The sequence below is a fragment of the Muntiacus reevesi genome, chromosome 7 (assembly GCF_963930625.1).
Source record: "Muntiacus reevesi chromosome 7, mMunRee1.1, whole genome shotgun sequence".
In the NCBI taxonomy this organism is placed as follows: Eukaryota; Metazoa; Chordata; class Mammalia; order Artiodactyla; family Cervidae; genus Muntiacus; species Muntiacus reevesi.
In genome coordinates this window covers 34,883,006-34,898,881 of record NC_089255.1, presented here as the reverse complement: position 1 = coordinate 34,898,881, position 15,876 = coordinate 34,883,006, and positions in this window count along the sequence as shown.

The window sequence follows — 15,876 nt, the reverse complement described above, 5'->3', positions numbered from 1 at the left end:
GCCTCTTGGATTTTCTCATCTCCGGAACATGAGCCAGTATCCCATGGTGACCCGACTCTGGAGCCCCAATCCCCTAGCTGATACCCCCACCCCGAAATCTAATCTCACCCCCGCCCTGGCCGTCACCTCTCTACATCCCTCGTCCCCCTTCTCCTCTCCAACACCCTCTGGAGAAACCTGCGGGCCGAGGACCACCCCCACGCTCGCCAGCGGCTGCTGCCCCCAGGGCAAAGCTTCGGGAAGACCAGCTGAAAATCAAGCGAGGACAACCCCCCTTTCCTGCAGAAAGGGCCCCAGACTCCAACGAAAGGGCCCCGACTGCTGAGAAGCCCCTCCCGCCCTTGCCTCATCTTTCCGACTTCCCTGCCTGCCACGTCTCCTTTCCTTTCAAGCAAGGTCGGTCCTGGCTTGGTAACCCCTCACCCGCATCTCTTTTTCCTCTTTCTCCCCTTCACCTACCACCCCCCACTCCAGCTCCTAATTCACCCTCAGAAGCAGAGTGTGGAACCCTCATCCATTTGCAGCCGACAGCAGAGCCTGGTCTGTGAGTCCTTGACACCCACACACCCTCTTCCACCACCGCGAGGAACATCCGAGCTCTCCGGGGGAGGGAGGTGGGGGCGGGCAGCCTGACAGCCCAGGCTGGACTCCCTCCCTCGCGTCCCCAAGCGAGGATGGGACCAAGTGTGGACACTTACCTGGCTTCCCCTTCGTCACCGAATGCTGTGGCTCCGTCTCACACCCACAGACGTGCCTTTCCAAGCCCGAGCACGCTCCGCGGGGTCAGCGGGGTGGGTGGGCACAGCAGGCTGAGGTCACACGGAGGTGTGGGAGTCCCTGGGAGGTGCGGGAAGGGGCTGTGTCTTGGGCACCTTGTAGTGCCAGAGCCAGCAAAGGGCTTCACTTCAGCAAGCACTGGATGCGCACATAGTAGGTTCTTGAGAAATGCTGAGTCCACCCTAGAACAAAGCCTCATTCCCAATTCAGGCGGGGGAGGGGAGCTTTGGGAGGTAAAAGGAGGCGCAGCAAAAAGGGTAGTATCGAGTCACCAGAGGCTGGGAGTAGCCCAGGGAGAGACTGGGTGGAGGAACACCTCTGACAGAGAGAAGGACCCCAGTGCTGGGGCTCCTAGGCAAGAGGAGAAACCCAGCCTTGGGGTGTTTCTCCTCCTGCACCACACATTATGCCTAGCTTTCCTAGACATTGAGACTCAGCCCTCTATGAAGATCAGGGCAGCCAGCCCCTATGGCTGGGAAATAGAACTGTAAAGATGGTTCGTCGTCTGCTGTAGAGCTGTCAATGGGGCCCAGACTGTCTTTGCTGTGTTGGGGGACAAGTTTAAAGGAGAAGGCCACTGAATTCAGGGTGTGAATGGAAGCTGAAAGCCTTTAAGACAGTAGCACAACCTCTTCTCAAAGGGCCAGGTCCTTCTCAGACAACCGTCCCCTACTTCTCCTACCTCACACCCTTATGGAAAGCAATGTCTCTAAAGCTATAAAAGCAGAACATCACTATGGGATTTTCCCCCTCTCTGAGCCTCCCAGGACAAAGATTCCTAGCGGTCCCCCCATTACCATCAGGCCAGCCCTACCCCCACATCACAAAATACACCCTCCCCCTGTCACAGTCTGTCCCTTAGGATGACACCCCCCCACCCCTCATCAGAGCCCGATGGTAGAGGGTAACAGCAGAAGTGACCGCTGGAGCTAAGCCACGCCATTCTAGCAGCCTAGAGCCAAGGCTGAAGAGGGGAAGGGACCCCCGTCAGCAACTCACCGTATGGTGACCTTGGCTTCATGCCCACTAATGGGCAGAGATCGAGGCCAAGAGGTTCAGAAAAATGTACCTAGTCACAGGGAAGGAGACCCAAGTGGCACGAAGCCCGAGCTCGGCCTAAGAAGTAGTTGCAGGGTGAAGATGGAGGACTGGACTTTCCCCCAGCATCTAGGAATGAAGATCTAATGGCCCTGGGCTAGGGGAGTGGGGAAAGAGTTGCCTTTATTTGGGGCCCTGGTAGGAGGAATGAAAGGGACCACTGATTGGAGAGGAGGCAGAGTGGTCATGAGAGCCCATTCCAGCCTACCCAGCCTGCCCAGCCTGCCCAGCAGCTGGAGGAATTCTACTCTCAGAGCCTCCCCCATGTGGGTGGCTGTCTCCTTTGCCCCAGGAGGCTCTGAATGAGCTATGGTTTGGAGACAGGCTGGCAAAAGGCACTTGATGTTCCTCCTATGCCAGTCCCCCAATCTACCTCTGTTTCGCATCGCCTTTGTCAGTGCTGGTCAACAAGCCAGCCAAAAGGCCAGGGGCTGCACACCATGCCTCTTCCCTAAGGGAACTTTTGGTCTTCCTTTTCCTTCACCCCACTTCCAGGGACCTCTTCACCTAGGCTTCCTTCCTTTCCAGTCCCAGGTGTGGAAGGGCTCCACCTCTTCTTTTAAACCTTTACTGAATGAATGCTGCCCCCACCCCATTCCACCAAGGCTGTGCCTAGGCCAGGGGGACCCCTAACCTTTCCTCACCCTGGCACACCCAGCAGCCCAGGGGGTCCCCCACTGAAAAGGATTTGCTGCTTCATCTGGAGAGAGGACTGGATTCATCAGGTCTCTGGAGCCTGGAGCCTGGAGGCAGGGACTCTCCCTGCCCCTTCAGACCCATCACGAAGGGTTAACTGCCTCAGAACGGGAGAGCAGTGAGAGGGAGATGCGGAGAGGGAAAACATCCAGGGCTGAGAGAAAACACGCTGCACACCCCTCCCCCACCACGTACGACCAGACTGACAGCCGGGACAGACTGGCTGCTCCGTCATCTCTAGTCCAGCCGCCAGGCACCTCCCCCACTGCCCGCCGCAGTCCCTGCAGACCGCCTGCCCTCGGTTCCAACCACCTGGCACCGGGCAAGGCACCCCACCGGGGCAGCGCAGTCTTTGCAGTGGTGGCGGTAACCACTTTCCCCCTCCATTCCACGCCCTTGTCCCATCTTTCCTGAGTGTGGGGCAGCAGCTCCCTTGCATCCCCCGCCCAAGAACGCCTGAACTCTTAGGAGTCAGGATCACTAACTGAGCTACCTAGTCCTTCAGCCCCATTGGACAAACTGGAGGTCAAGGTGCCTTAGGGCAGGGATACCAGCACACCATTTAAAAGCGGCCGCAGCACTTGCCCCCCTCCCCCATCTTGGGGGGGTGTTGGGAAATAAAGGAAGCTGGACTTTTATAGTCCTTTTTATCTGACCCACTCCCTCTTAAAGGGATCGAAACCCCCTCCTTAAAGGGATCTCCAGAAATTATTTGCCCCCAGGCAAATCCACGTGCTGCCGTCTGTTTGGTCTTTACCTGCTGGGGCCCCTTCCCCTAGGGATAGGGGAGACAGCAGTGCTCTCCCTGTGACTCTGAGCTGGAGGGGCAAAGCCTCCCCCGCGCCGCCAGAGAGCCAGGTGTTGAGTGCCTAGCTAGGAAGAGGACCTCTGTCTCCTCTAATGGCACCCACTGCCACAGGATGAGGGGAAGGTCAAGGTGAGGCAGCGGCCCGTGTGGGCCAGTCTCTGCACAAGGAGCAAGGGCCGGGGGGTAGGGGGTGCTTCCTGCACCAGACCTTGGGGAACACGTCCATGGCGCGGTGTCCAAAACCCCCCCGTCCAGTGCTAGTCTCCAGATTGCTGGCCAGGGGAAGTCTTTGCAGGCTGCCCTCCCGCCCCCGAAAAAAGCTGTTTCTTCATTCTCCTTCCTTCTCACAACTCCCGACTCCCACCCTCTTTAGGGTCCCAGGCCTTCCCCTTGGGGTGCCCTCTCTGCCCCTTATCGAAATTGCCTCCACCAAAGCCCCAACAGTTGCAGATCAAACCCCATTTCAGGTTCTTTCCTGTTCTTGTCGCCGAGTCCCAAGGGTTCGTGTCACCCCCGTGCGCCCTCCAACCCCCCTCCCAGCCAAGGGGGTGGGGGATGGGCAGATCGCGGCTCTTCGGAGCCCAGCCGAGCGGCATCCTCTCCCCGCCCTGCTTACTCGGCACCTAGTCCCACCCGGCCCTTGGGGTTCGAGAAGGGTGGATGTGAAGGGGGGAGGGGGTTCCGAGGGCACTCCAGACCGAGAGGGAGAGTCGGAAGCAGGCTCCCACTGTAGCCACCCCTCTGCCCCTCCTCCCTTCGCCCGCGGAGGGTCTAGGCTGCCGCCTGAGGGCTTCCCGGGCTCCTAGGACCCGCCTAGGCCCCCACCCGTGCCACTCCCGGGAGGAGAGGCTCCCCCAAGGACCGGAGCTGCGAGCCCTCCCCCCCGCACCTCCCGCAGCTGCTGCAGCCTCCGGCTGAGGTCAGGCTCCACCTCCTTTCTCCGGAGGGAGAGCGCGAGGGTTGTTTGTTGTTGGGGTGTGAGAGGGAGAAGGTTCGAGATCACCTGGCCCAGTGGGCACCGGCTCCGGGAGCGGGAGAGGGAGCGGGGCTGGGTGGGCTGGGTTCTGCGGGCGCAGACTGCAGAGGGTCAGGGACTCACCTCACTCACCCCCACCCCGCCGGTTCTGCAAAAGCGGCCCCATCCGTCGTTCTAGTTCTTCCATCTAGCCACCCACTCGCCCTCGCCTCCCCCAGCCGTCCACCCCTTGAGGGATTCTCTAGGGGCCAGAATGCGCCCACCCAAAGGGCTAGCCCTTGGGTTACCACGAGGAACTAGACCGATTTTTTTTTTTTAATTTTTCTGCTCTCCAGAAGCTTCCAGTCGGGGGCTGAGATGTGTTCGCGGTAGAAGGACAAGTAGACAGAAAACAGCTTAACAAACAATTTCTTGACTGGAACACGCAGTGACTGCTGAGGAAGCCAAAGGAGGGGTGCCAAGGTCTCCCCTGGTGTGGAGCTGGGGTGAGGTGCTAGAACGTTCGAGAAGGGGCTAAGCCGTGAGCAACGTCTTTATGAAGGAGCAGGCATTCTCCACGCAGACCTGCCTTCTGTAGGGGCAAAGTTAAGGACGCCCCGGGCAGGGGTTCTGGCTTGAGCAAAGGCGCAGAGCTGTGAAGTAAGGGGTGAGTCGGAAGTTGAGGCCAGAGAAGCGGCAAAAGCCATGCGGGTTTGTAAGCCCTGCCAGTGGGCTTCCTCCCAAAGCATCGCGCACCGGAGGCTTTTAAAGGAAGGAAGGTCCTGGTCAGATCTGGGTATGCCAGAGGTCTGGGGTAGCAGAGCGGAGTGGGGGTGGGAGTGGGGGTGGTGGGATGTTGCCTCTCTGCCCCCCCCGCCCCCCAGCGCTGGCTTCTTAGAGGGGTGTTTCATCTCGGATCTCCCCGCTCCCTTCCAGAAGCACTGGGAGGAAAAGGTCTGCCCTTGGGGAAGAGTCCTCTCTCAACGCGGCTCCCACCGCCCAGCACGGGTTGGTCTGCTCTTGGGGAAGAGTCCTCTCTCAACGCGGCTCCCGCCGCCCAGCACGGGTTCTACCTTCGTTCCCCACTCCCGAAAGGGATGGGGAGTGTCCAATGCCTCCATCTCCTCCCTCACCCCTTCAAAGCAGTCCTGTCATTTCCTGGAGCAGCGGCAGGAGAGAAGCCGGCAAGCAGGGAGACTGGCTTGCTTTACACTCCTGCTTGCCACTAGGGACTGGAACTCTCAGGCAGTGGACATTGATGGTAAAAACCCTATTGAGCTGGTTTCATCCTCATCCCAATCCCAGGAGACAGGCATGATCTCTGGCACCATTTCACAGATTAGAAAATGGAGGCTTAGAGCAGTTAATGCCTGTCTCAGGTGGCACAGGTGAGACTTATACCCCAGTTTGCCAAACTTTCAGGTCAGGGTTGGATCCCCTGGCAGCAGACCACAGCACTGCTTTCTGTGAGTCTGGACAACCATGCTGGACTGTGTGCCCCTTTGGACCAAGACCATTGCTGGTTTTTGCCAGATAGAGTAGGACAGGGTGTGAGGTATCAGTGAAGCTTCATACTATCGCCCTGCACTTTCTAGCCAGCCTTTCCCCATGACATCTGGAATCAAACTTTACAGGGCTTTTCTTTGGAGTCTCCAGAAAAGTTTGTTCCTAGATCTCCCCAGGCTCTCTGCATCCGGAATCCTTATCCTCAGAGTCTCAAGCCTGACTTCCTGGGAGTATCTTCTAAAGCTCAGGTGAAGTTCTCCCAAAGCTTAAGAACACCTTACTCCTTAATATCCGGGACTCCCAGGGGACCCACATTGCCTCCTGCCATGCCTTCCTGACCATATGCCTCTTTGCCTGAGTCTCAGTGTTGATACTGTAAGCCCCTGTAAGGCAGGACTGTGGCTTTGACTTCCTCTTTATGGTATCCTGTGTGGCTTACACACCCATGGATTCAAAGAAGGGTGGCATTATAGGTCCCTCAGAACCTAGCTCCAGTACAGCCCTTCTCCTCTCCCCTTGAACAGATCCACTCAGGGGCCCCAATTTGGCAACCTTTGAGCAGATTTTAGCAGGCAGGAAAGTTCCTTTTGACAAGCCTTTTCTTTCTCACAAGCCTTTTAAAAAAGATTAAAATTAGGAATCAATGCTGAAATGTTTGGAGATTTCAAATAAAAATCCAGATTTACAGTTCCTCTTGGAAAATCAGAATATCTGGCTACCTTTGGCCCGTACTTCCACTTGCAACAATAGGCTGGTGCAAATGCCATCTTTACAGGGCAGGTGTGCTCCAGTGTGCCATGGTTCCACCTTGCCCTCTTCCAGCATTTCTGTGTGGCTGATTCTTGAAAGTCTTCAGGTTGTGATCCTTGCATTGTGACTACAGAGACATAGGTGGGTGTCATGGTCCAGGCCTTTGGAGTGTCTGCCTCCCTGGGCCCTGCTGGGAGAGCCTCATTACAAACTGAAAGCCTGTTTCTCATAATACCTTTATTGTTGTTTACTGAGCACATTCTAAGACCCATGGACCCAGGCTGCAGATGAAAAGATAATTTCAATGTGGTCCAGAGTGTGTGGACTCCTCTGGTGACTACTTTGGAGAACATGGTGTCAGTTCAGTTCAGCCGCTCAGTCGTGTCTGACTCTTTGCAACCCCATAAATCGCAGCATGCCAGGCCTCCCTGTCCATCACCAACTCCCGGAGCCTACTCAAACTCATGTCCATCGAGTCGGTGATGCCGTCCAGCCATCTCATCCTCTGTCGTCCCCTTCTCCTGCCCCCAATCCCTCCCAGCATCAGGGTCTTTTCAAATGAGTCAACTCTTTGCATCAGGTGGCCAAAGTATTGGAGTTTCAGCTTCAGCATCAGTCCTTCCAATGAACACCCAGGACTTATCTCCTTTAGGATGGACTGGTTGGATCTCCTTGCAGTCTAAGGGACTCAAAAGTCTTCTCCAACACCACAGTTCAAAAGCATCAATTCTTCTGCACTCAGCTTTCTTTATAGTCCAACTCTCACATCCATACATGACCGCTGGAAAAACCATAGCCTTGGCTAGACGGACCTTTGTTGGCAAAGTGATATCTCTGCTTTTTAATATGCTATCTAGGTTGGTCATAACTTTCTTTCCAAGGAGTAAGCGTCTTTTAATTTCATGGCTGCAATCACCATCTGCAGTGATTTTGGAGCCCAGAAAAATAAAGTCTGCCACTGTTTCCACTGTTTCCCCGTCTATTTCAAGAATACATCATGAGAACATGGTGTAATGCTTGGCAAATAGTAGATGCCTAATAATGTTTGATGAGTTAGATAGTAAATGGCAACTGAATAAATTAATGGAATGGTTCCAAGAAACATGAAATGTCTGTGACGATCTGGGTGTGGGTCACTTGGCACCTCAGCTTCCTCGGGGTCACTGCTATCAGATCCGAACACTCATCCACTCAGATGTCAAATGGAAGTATGTTAAGGGGACCCCACGTATGAGGAACCAGAAGACTGTGAACTGGAAATCCAGGGGTGTACCCACTGTGATTCCTTGAACTCAGACCTGCAGACTCCTGGGACCATGAGAAAACACAGATCTGGAATGGACCATGTCCTCCAAAGCCAGGAGACTTACTGAAGTCGTGGGTAGACACTCTGCATGCATTTCTTTCTTTAACCTTTTTTGTTAATATTCTCAAATTCACAAATGAATAAGGACACTGTGACCTGAAGAGTCTAAGGAACAGCTCAAGAGCACACAGACTTGGAGTGGTTCCAAACTTTTGCTTTTTTAAATATGGCACTTAAGCATAAAGGGTTAACAGAGGTCTCACCCTTTGTGGGTCTAAAACCTTTGCTCTTTCCACATTTCACATAGTGTAGCGATTAAAGTATACAGACTTTTTTAGCCAGACTCCTTGAGTTGGAGTCCTGGCTCTATCGCTTTTTAAAATATTTTAAGTGCTTAGAACAGTGCCTGATCATCAGTGAATCCCCTCAAAGCACTAGCAGTTATGAATCACTTCATCATTTCCCCATCCTGCCGTGCTAGCCATCTGCCCTGTTTCTGTATTGGTACTGGAATGCAGTCCTGCAACCCCTGTTGGCCCCCGCCCACCCCCAGCCTCAGCCCCCTCACCGGTCCCACATGGGGAGCCCCTACTCTCTGGTGCCCATGACTGTATTCTGTCCGCCCAACTGCAGCGTGTCCCACTCTGGCCTCAGGTGGCTGGGTGCCTCTCTGCTGCATCTGGGGGAGGAGCCAGCTGCTTTCCCCATGGCTTTCACACTTCACCCTCCCAACACCACAGCAGTCTCCATGATTACAGCCATCTTCCTCTGCGTTTGGAAAGATTGTCCGTGGCATTGCTGATCACATCCCCCAAGTCCCCTTCTCCTAGGCTCCTAGCCATAGCCATGGACCCCTCCCCTCCAGTCTTCTGAAACCTAGAGCAGAGGCAGAATCACTGGTGGCTAATTGCCACCTTCCTTTAACCTCAGTGAACACACGGGAGCCCAGGATCAGCTCCTCCCAGCAGAGCTACCTCCTGGAGAGGTCCCCAAACAAAAGTCTGGGCCACAAGGGCAGTGCTGACCAACCACAGCACCACTGATACTTGGCACCAGTGGACCTGGAGTATGATGGCAATTATATCGCGTCTGACTTGGACTGCCTCCCCTCCACCCAGCAAAGAAGAGTCCCTCTGAAACTGAAGAATCCAGCTGAGTACATGACCCAAGCTAGACTGAGCCAGACAGTAAATAGCGAGGCAGGTGAGAGACTCAGGCATGAGGTTTGACAAGCACTTCCCCTGATTTGGGAATATTATCCTAATTTTTAAACATTTTATGAGGGGATTGCAAAAATCATGATTGGTTATGTGGGCAACTCTTCTTTACTGAAATGCATATGGGGAAGTCACTTTCCTTTTCATTTGTTTCTCTCTGTTGGAGGGTGTTCTATAGTGACAGATAACATTTTCGGAGAGATTCCATGAGCTAAGTTCTTTATATACTCTCTTCCAATCTTCAGCCAGTCTTATGAAACGGGAAGGTATCATTCCCATTTTACTGATGAAGAAACTGAGGCAGAGAGGTTTGATAGCTTGCCCAGAGTCACATAGTTAATAAGTAGCAGAGTCAGGAGTCAAATCCCAGCCTTGTCACTTTTAATTGTTCCTTCATCTCTTGTTCCTCAAAGAGCTTTTCCAAACAATTCCTTATTCTTGTGTTTTCCAAATGTCTGTTAGCAGCTAGTTTGAATTTTACACATGAAACTGCTGTGCGCAACATTCATCTCACTATTAGACTGGGAGGCAAAATATTGTGAGTGTATTATCCTATCTCTTTATAAAAAGAATATTCCTTTTGCAAAGCCTTATGAAAAATACCCTTTCCTTGCCCTCTGCACTCATTTTGACACTGAAATAATGTAGTCTTTCAAGGACATCAGGTAACCAGCTTCCAACTACAGGCAAACCCAGCACTCTCTCAGTGTTTCAGGAACCTGCGAGTCATCATTGGCAACTCCCTCTCCCTCCTCAGCCACCATCCATATCTAATCCATCACCACAACCTGATTGTCATTTACCTCCACTCCTTGCACCTCCTCCCCACCCCAGCGACAGCAGCCATGGCATCTGCTCAGACCAACCCCATTCCCCCACCCAATCCCGCAGCCTGTTCTCCGCGCAGCAGCTGGAGGGATCTTTCCAAACGGATCACATCACCTCCTTCTCCTGCTTAAACCCTTCTATGGTTCCTGCTAGCTGTCAGGATAAAATCTGAATCTGGAACAGAAAAGTGAGGCTGCTCCAGCTGGGAAGCACTCTGATCCCTCCTCCCATACCTCTTCCAACTGCACCCCTGAACCGGCAATGCTCCCTCCCCCCCAAGCCTTGCTGGGCCAACTGAGGGTAAGGCCTGAGGTGAAGACCATGCCTGCACTGGGTCTTACTGTTTCCCCGCAGCTTGGCAGGGTACCTGCACACACTAGTTCTCAGGAGCAGTTACTGAATGATGAATGAATAAATAAATGACTGGCAGAAAAAGCAAGCCTTTGCCTGTGCTGCAGTAGCAGCTCTGCCGTCTGCCTGCTTTGCCAGGTCACAGTGCTGGACTTTGATATCAGCTTAGAAAACTCTCTCCTGTAGCCACACTGTGTGCCGGGCCCTGCTGCTGGCCTTACACTCTCTCCTCCCAGCCCGGTTTCCTGTATGCAGGAGTAATTGTGATGTTACCTTGGCCTCTTAAGTTTCCAACGTATATGGGTTTTGTGATTTGTGTATATTCTTCCTATAAAATTTTCTGATGATTAATTCAGTACTTGGATTATACTACCTGTGGGTTCCACAGCGAAGACTCTTTGAAATCTGGAGACAAAAACATTACGGTGCCGGCTTTGGCAGTCCAGATGGCTTCGCAGAGAAGTTAGAATCTGTGGCCCCAGAATCCTGCTCTTTTAGCTGCTACTGAAAAGATTGGAGAACTCAGTTCAAGGCAAATCCTTGGGATTCCCCTGCCCTCTTCTGCCCCTCCCCCTGCAAGTCTGCTCTGGATATTTTAGTTAAATGTTACTTCATTTCAATGAGCTTGGTGGAGGTTGACAGGAAGAGAGGTGGTCCCCTCCTGCAGTCCCCCCAAGGAAGGCATTCATTATGCAAGTATTTAATGGTGGGTACCTCTGTTAAGCCAGGCTGCTGGGGATTCAGCAGCAAACCAGATACGTAATATTTGGATGAGCAGTGCTTATGCTGGGTCTTAAGGAAAGGATAACAGTAGAACTGATTGGGCGGACTTCCTGGTGGTCGAGTGGTTAAGAGTCCTCGTGCCAGTCCGGGGGACACAGGTTTGACCCCTGGACTGGGACTACCCTATGTGCTGTGAAGCAACTAAACCAGTGTGCTGTAACTACTGAAGCCAGTGTGCCTAAGCCTATGCTTTGCAATGAGAGATGCCACTGCAATGAGAAACCCGAGCAATGCAGCTAGGGAATAGCACCTGCTCGCCGTAACTGGAGAAAGCCCGCAAGCAACAACGGAGAGTGCTGCCAAAAATAATAATAATGAAAAAATAAAATATACTTTGAAAAAGAACTAATTGGGGTGATTAAGTGCTTATCAGTGTTTTCATATCTATCTCCCCAAGTAGACTGTAAACTCCTTTGGCCCCATAACTGTTCCTTGCCTTTGAATCCTGGCACCCCTAAATGAAGGTTGTTTTTCATTGACCTGGAGATTGGGGGGATGGAGAGGTGGGTCACTCAAGTGTTCTGAGCCTGGGGTGCCAGGCTGAGGGGCAGGATGAGACTGGACAAGCTGGTCCATCCACCAACAGATGCTGGGACTGGATGGTGGACCCCAGGAAACCCTTGCAAGACTCTGAGGTGCAGAGTGGTGGAGTTTCCATGAGGCTGCAGGGAAATGAGTCGACTGACTTTTCCTGGTGATTGGGGCAGGCTGGGGTGGCAGGGAGTTTTGGGAAGGGGCAGATCAGAGAATCTAGTGGAGAAGAAAAATGGCTGAGTCACTTGGGGCTCCCATCCTCAGAGCAGAGGGGAACGTGGAAGTTTAAGGAATGCAGAATATGGGATACTTTTTTTAAAAATATTTATTTATTTGGTTATGCCTAGTTATAGTGCCAGCACATGGGATCTTTAGAGTTGTAGCGTGCAAACTCTTGGTTGTGGCTTGTGGGATCTAGTTCCCCGACCAGGGATTGAACTCAGGCCCTCTGCCTTGTGAGCACAGAGTCTTAGTCACTGAACTAGCAGGAAAGTCCCAAATATGGGATACTCTGAGGCACCTCCAGGGCATCTTCAGGGCTCAGGAGTACAGGATATGAGTCGCTAGTCTGCTTGGAAGTTTGGATGATCAGGTGGGGAGGGCCAAAAAAATTGCAGCATGAAACTGCAAGGACCCTAGGAATCAGTGAATTAGGGATATGTGTGGCAGGATTTCAAGCACCTGGGCCTCCTGCATAGGAGAAGACAAGAGAGGTCCCAGTTGCTTTCCAGTGAGGACTTCATCTTTCTTCTCTCTGGAGCCAGGTAGCCTCCCAAGAAAGGAGGGTATGCGGGCAGGTGGACCTTGCAGGACCTACTACAAGGTGTACTGTGCCCAGAGGCACCCAGGAGGTGGGGGCAGGGAGAGGTAGTGAGAGGGGCCAGCTCTTGCTGGATCTCCATATCTAGGTGGTGATTCTTTACCTGAAACTGTTAACTGCTAGCTCTGGACCTTGGAAGTAGTCTCAGCATTGGAGAGCAGATCCCCACTCTCCCTGGCCCGTGCAGTCATACAAAATTCACATCACTGCAGTCTTCATGCACAACCTTGAATGGTCCCAACCCCACCCTTCCACTCTGGGCCAACAGCAGGAGTCTGGAAAGAAAGGGCTGGGTAGGCTGCAGGCCAGTTAGGAAGGATGTAAGGTCTCACATCCGTAGCCTCTTCTGATTTCAGATTCCTCCTCCCCTGATTTTAGATCTTAAAAAATTCATTTTACAATACATTTAAGTAAAACATTTTACTTTAGCAAGTAAAAGGACCTACCGTATACCCACTTTGCCCAACCTGGCAGTATCAGGCAAGGTACACAGGTATGGACAGACACTTTGCTACTCTGTTCCCATAAATAGAACCAGCATTTGGGGTGGGTCCTGGGTTGCCCTGAAAATACTCAGCTTTGCAGAGGCTGCCTCCTGAAACCCAGGCAGATGCACCCCAGGGACTCTCAAGGCAGACCAGGCAGGTGGCCCCCATTGCAGGGCTTATCTCCCTTGGGCAGCTGCCAGCTCACGCTCCTTGCCTCCATTCCTGTGGCATGTCTAACAGCCTGTCTCTTGGTGAGTGCAGCCATGTGCGTGTCTGTATGTGTGGATGCGTGTTGCCCAGTGGGCAGAGGGCACGGGTGTGTTTGGATGGAGATGGGCCTATCTCTGGGGCTCCCTGCAAGGCCCTACTTTTCTCTCCTTTCATCCCTTGGTCTATTGCTGGTGAGGGAAGCCCTCTGTACTTCCTTCATTGAGCCCCTGTCCTCTGCAGAGGGAAGATATTTCCTGTGCTGAGATATCCCTGGGCCCGGAATATCGTTCCTCTCTCCAAGCCAACTCCCACTTACCTGTTTAGCCTGTACTCATCCATGTCTTCCAGGGTAAAGCTGCATCAGGCTGCCTGGCAGAGTAAGTGGAAACAAAACTGTCCCTCTCTGAGGCTGGTCTGTGCTAATTCAGTGCTGGTCCAGGGCATGGTTCTCAGCTTGTCCATAAAGGTTTGTTGACTATGGCTTATAGGCCTGGGCAGGAAAGCAGTGATGCACACTCTTCTGTTATCTGACTATTCCTTTTGCTGAAAAGAAGCTCATGGTATTGGCCATGGGGCTGGTGTGCCACCTCGACCTTGGGTCACTTCTGGTGGCATAACTGTAAAAAATATAGGCACACAACAGCTTTGGAAAACAATTTGGAATTACCTAATAAAGGTGATCACGTATACCTACAACATAGAAATCCCATTCCTGGGAATGTATCTGGAGACTTGCACACGTAAACCAGGAGACACATACAGAATATTTTAGAATAGCCCCAAACTGGAACCCACCCAAATGTCCATCAACACAAGAATGGATAATTAAATTGTAGTATTTTCACACAATGGAATATGATACAGGGCAAAAGTGACCAAATTAAAGCACCATTCATTAACAGGAATGAATCTTTAAAAACTACACAATGATGAGCCAGAGAAGCAAGACAGATGAATATATTTAGCATGAGTCCCACTGCACAAAGCTTAAACAGATGATCAAAATAATACTGTTAAGGGAGACACACAGAGGCAGGAAATCATAAAGAAAAGTGAGGAGAGGACTGTCTAAATTCAGGATCATGAGGCACACGGTCTCCTAAAATACTTGGAATGTTCTCTTCATTGGCCTGAGTGCTGGGTACAAAGGAGTTTATTGTCGTTTTTCATACTGCATACATACATGTTATATATTTTTCTATATATATTCACTACTATATGTTTTATTTAAGAAAAAAAATGGATGGTGTGTGTCCTGACTCTGCCCTCTTTTCATATCCAATCTCTATGCTTGTCTTCAGCTGGCAGAGAGGGGGCCAGGGTCCCTCATCACAGTTCCTTTCTGTTTCTGAGGGGGTCAGAGGACTATGGGAGGTGAGGTCCTTCCCTCTGCAGCTGGGCTTTGCTACTCCAGAGTGGGAAGGCCTGGGGGAAGCAGGGCCAGGCGAGGCCGGCTGGCTCTGCTGTCTCTGCCAACTCTGGGGATTAGGCCAGGGCTCTGGCCCACCTGTTGTTTCACTCATTCAGCATGAACATAGCCATTGAGCACTTACTGTGAGTACTGGGTGCTGTTGGGAGGGTTCAGATAAGTGAGAAATGGTCTTTGACCTCAAAGATCTGTACCATATACAGAGGTAATCACATATACAAATAACTATGGTATCAATACAGGCAAAATGTGAGCTAAGTATCACATGACTTCTCATTTGCACTTTCAATAAATGTTTGTTGAACACCTATTATGTGCCAGAAACTGTGCTGGATAGTGAACATAAAAAGGTAGTTCGATCACAACCCTGACCCTTAAGTTCTTAGTCTAATGCATGGGAACAGACACAAATGAGATAAATACGACTTTGGGGAAAGCCCCTGATGTAGAGATGCCCAGGAGAAGCAGGAAGAGGCCCCACTCAGGATGGGTGAGATGGGGACAGAGGACTGGGAAAGGTTAGAGAAGGGAGGCCTTCCTGAAGGAGGTAGTCCCTGAACTGAAGCTTCGAGGATGAGGAAACAAGACCAAGATGAAGGTCTAGGACATCCTCTGCAGAGGGATAAGCTGGAGCAAAGGTACAAGGTAAGAAGCTTCCTCAGGAGGACTGTTTCCAACCAGAATACAAGTACTCAGTGGGGATGGGAGAGGAGCAGCTGAAAGGGATGGCCAAGGCAGATCAGGGTTGCATTTGCCTTGCAAACCTTAGATCTTATAAGTGCTGGGAGCTACTGGAGGCTTTAGGGGGGCTTGATAGTTACCCTAGCTCAATACAGAGGAAGGGTTGAGGTGTGTGGATTGGAAGAAGACAGGCAAGTTGTCAGTTTGTTGTGGATCAAAGAACTATTCTGACAGGCTAGCTGTCTGACAGTGGGTGGTGGGTGCAGGAGAGGCCATTTTCAGGAACAGCTCCTTGCCAGATTGACCAGGTGCGTCACACAGGGCTCCCCTCTGGAACTAGTGTGGGCAGAGGCAGGTACAGCCAGAAATGTGGATGGGGCTTTGAATCATCTGATCCCAGGGCCCTGCACGCTGGCCTGTGGACATAAGGAACGCAGTGAACTTCTTATAAATCACACGTGTGCACTTTAAAGATCTATCTGCAATTAAACCAGTAAAGTAGCCATATCGCTTAAAAGCATGAAGTGAATTACCAACTGAAAGCTCTTGAAGATTCAAAAGGAGTTTCACCGTGGAATCGGGTGGAGGGGAGGCTTTGCAGTTTTTGTTTCTTTAAATTATCATAGTTCAAAAACCATT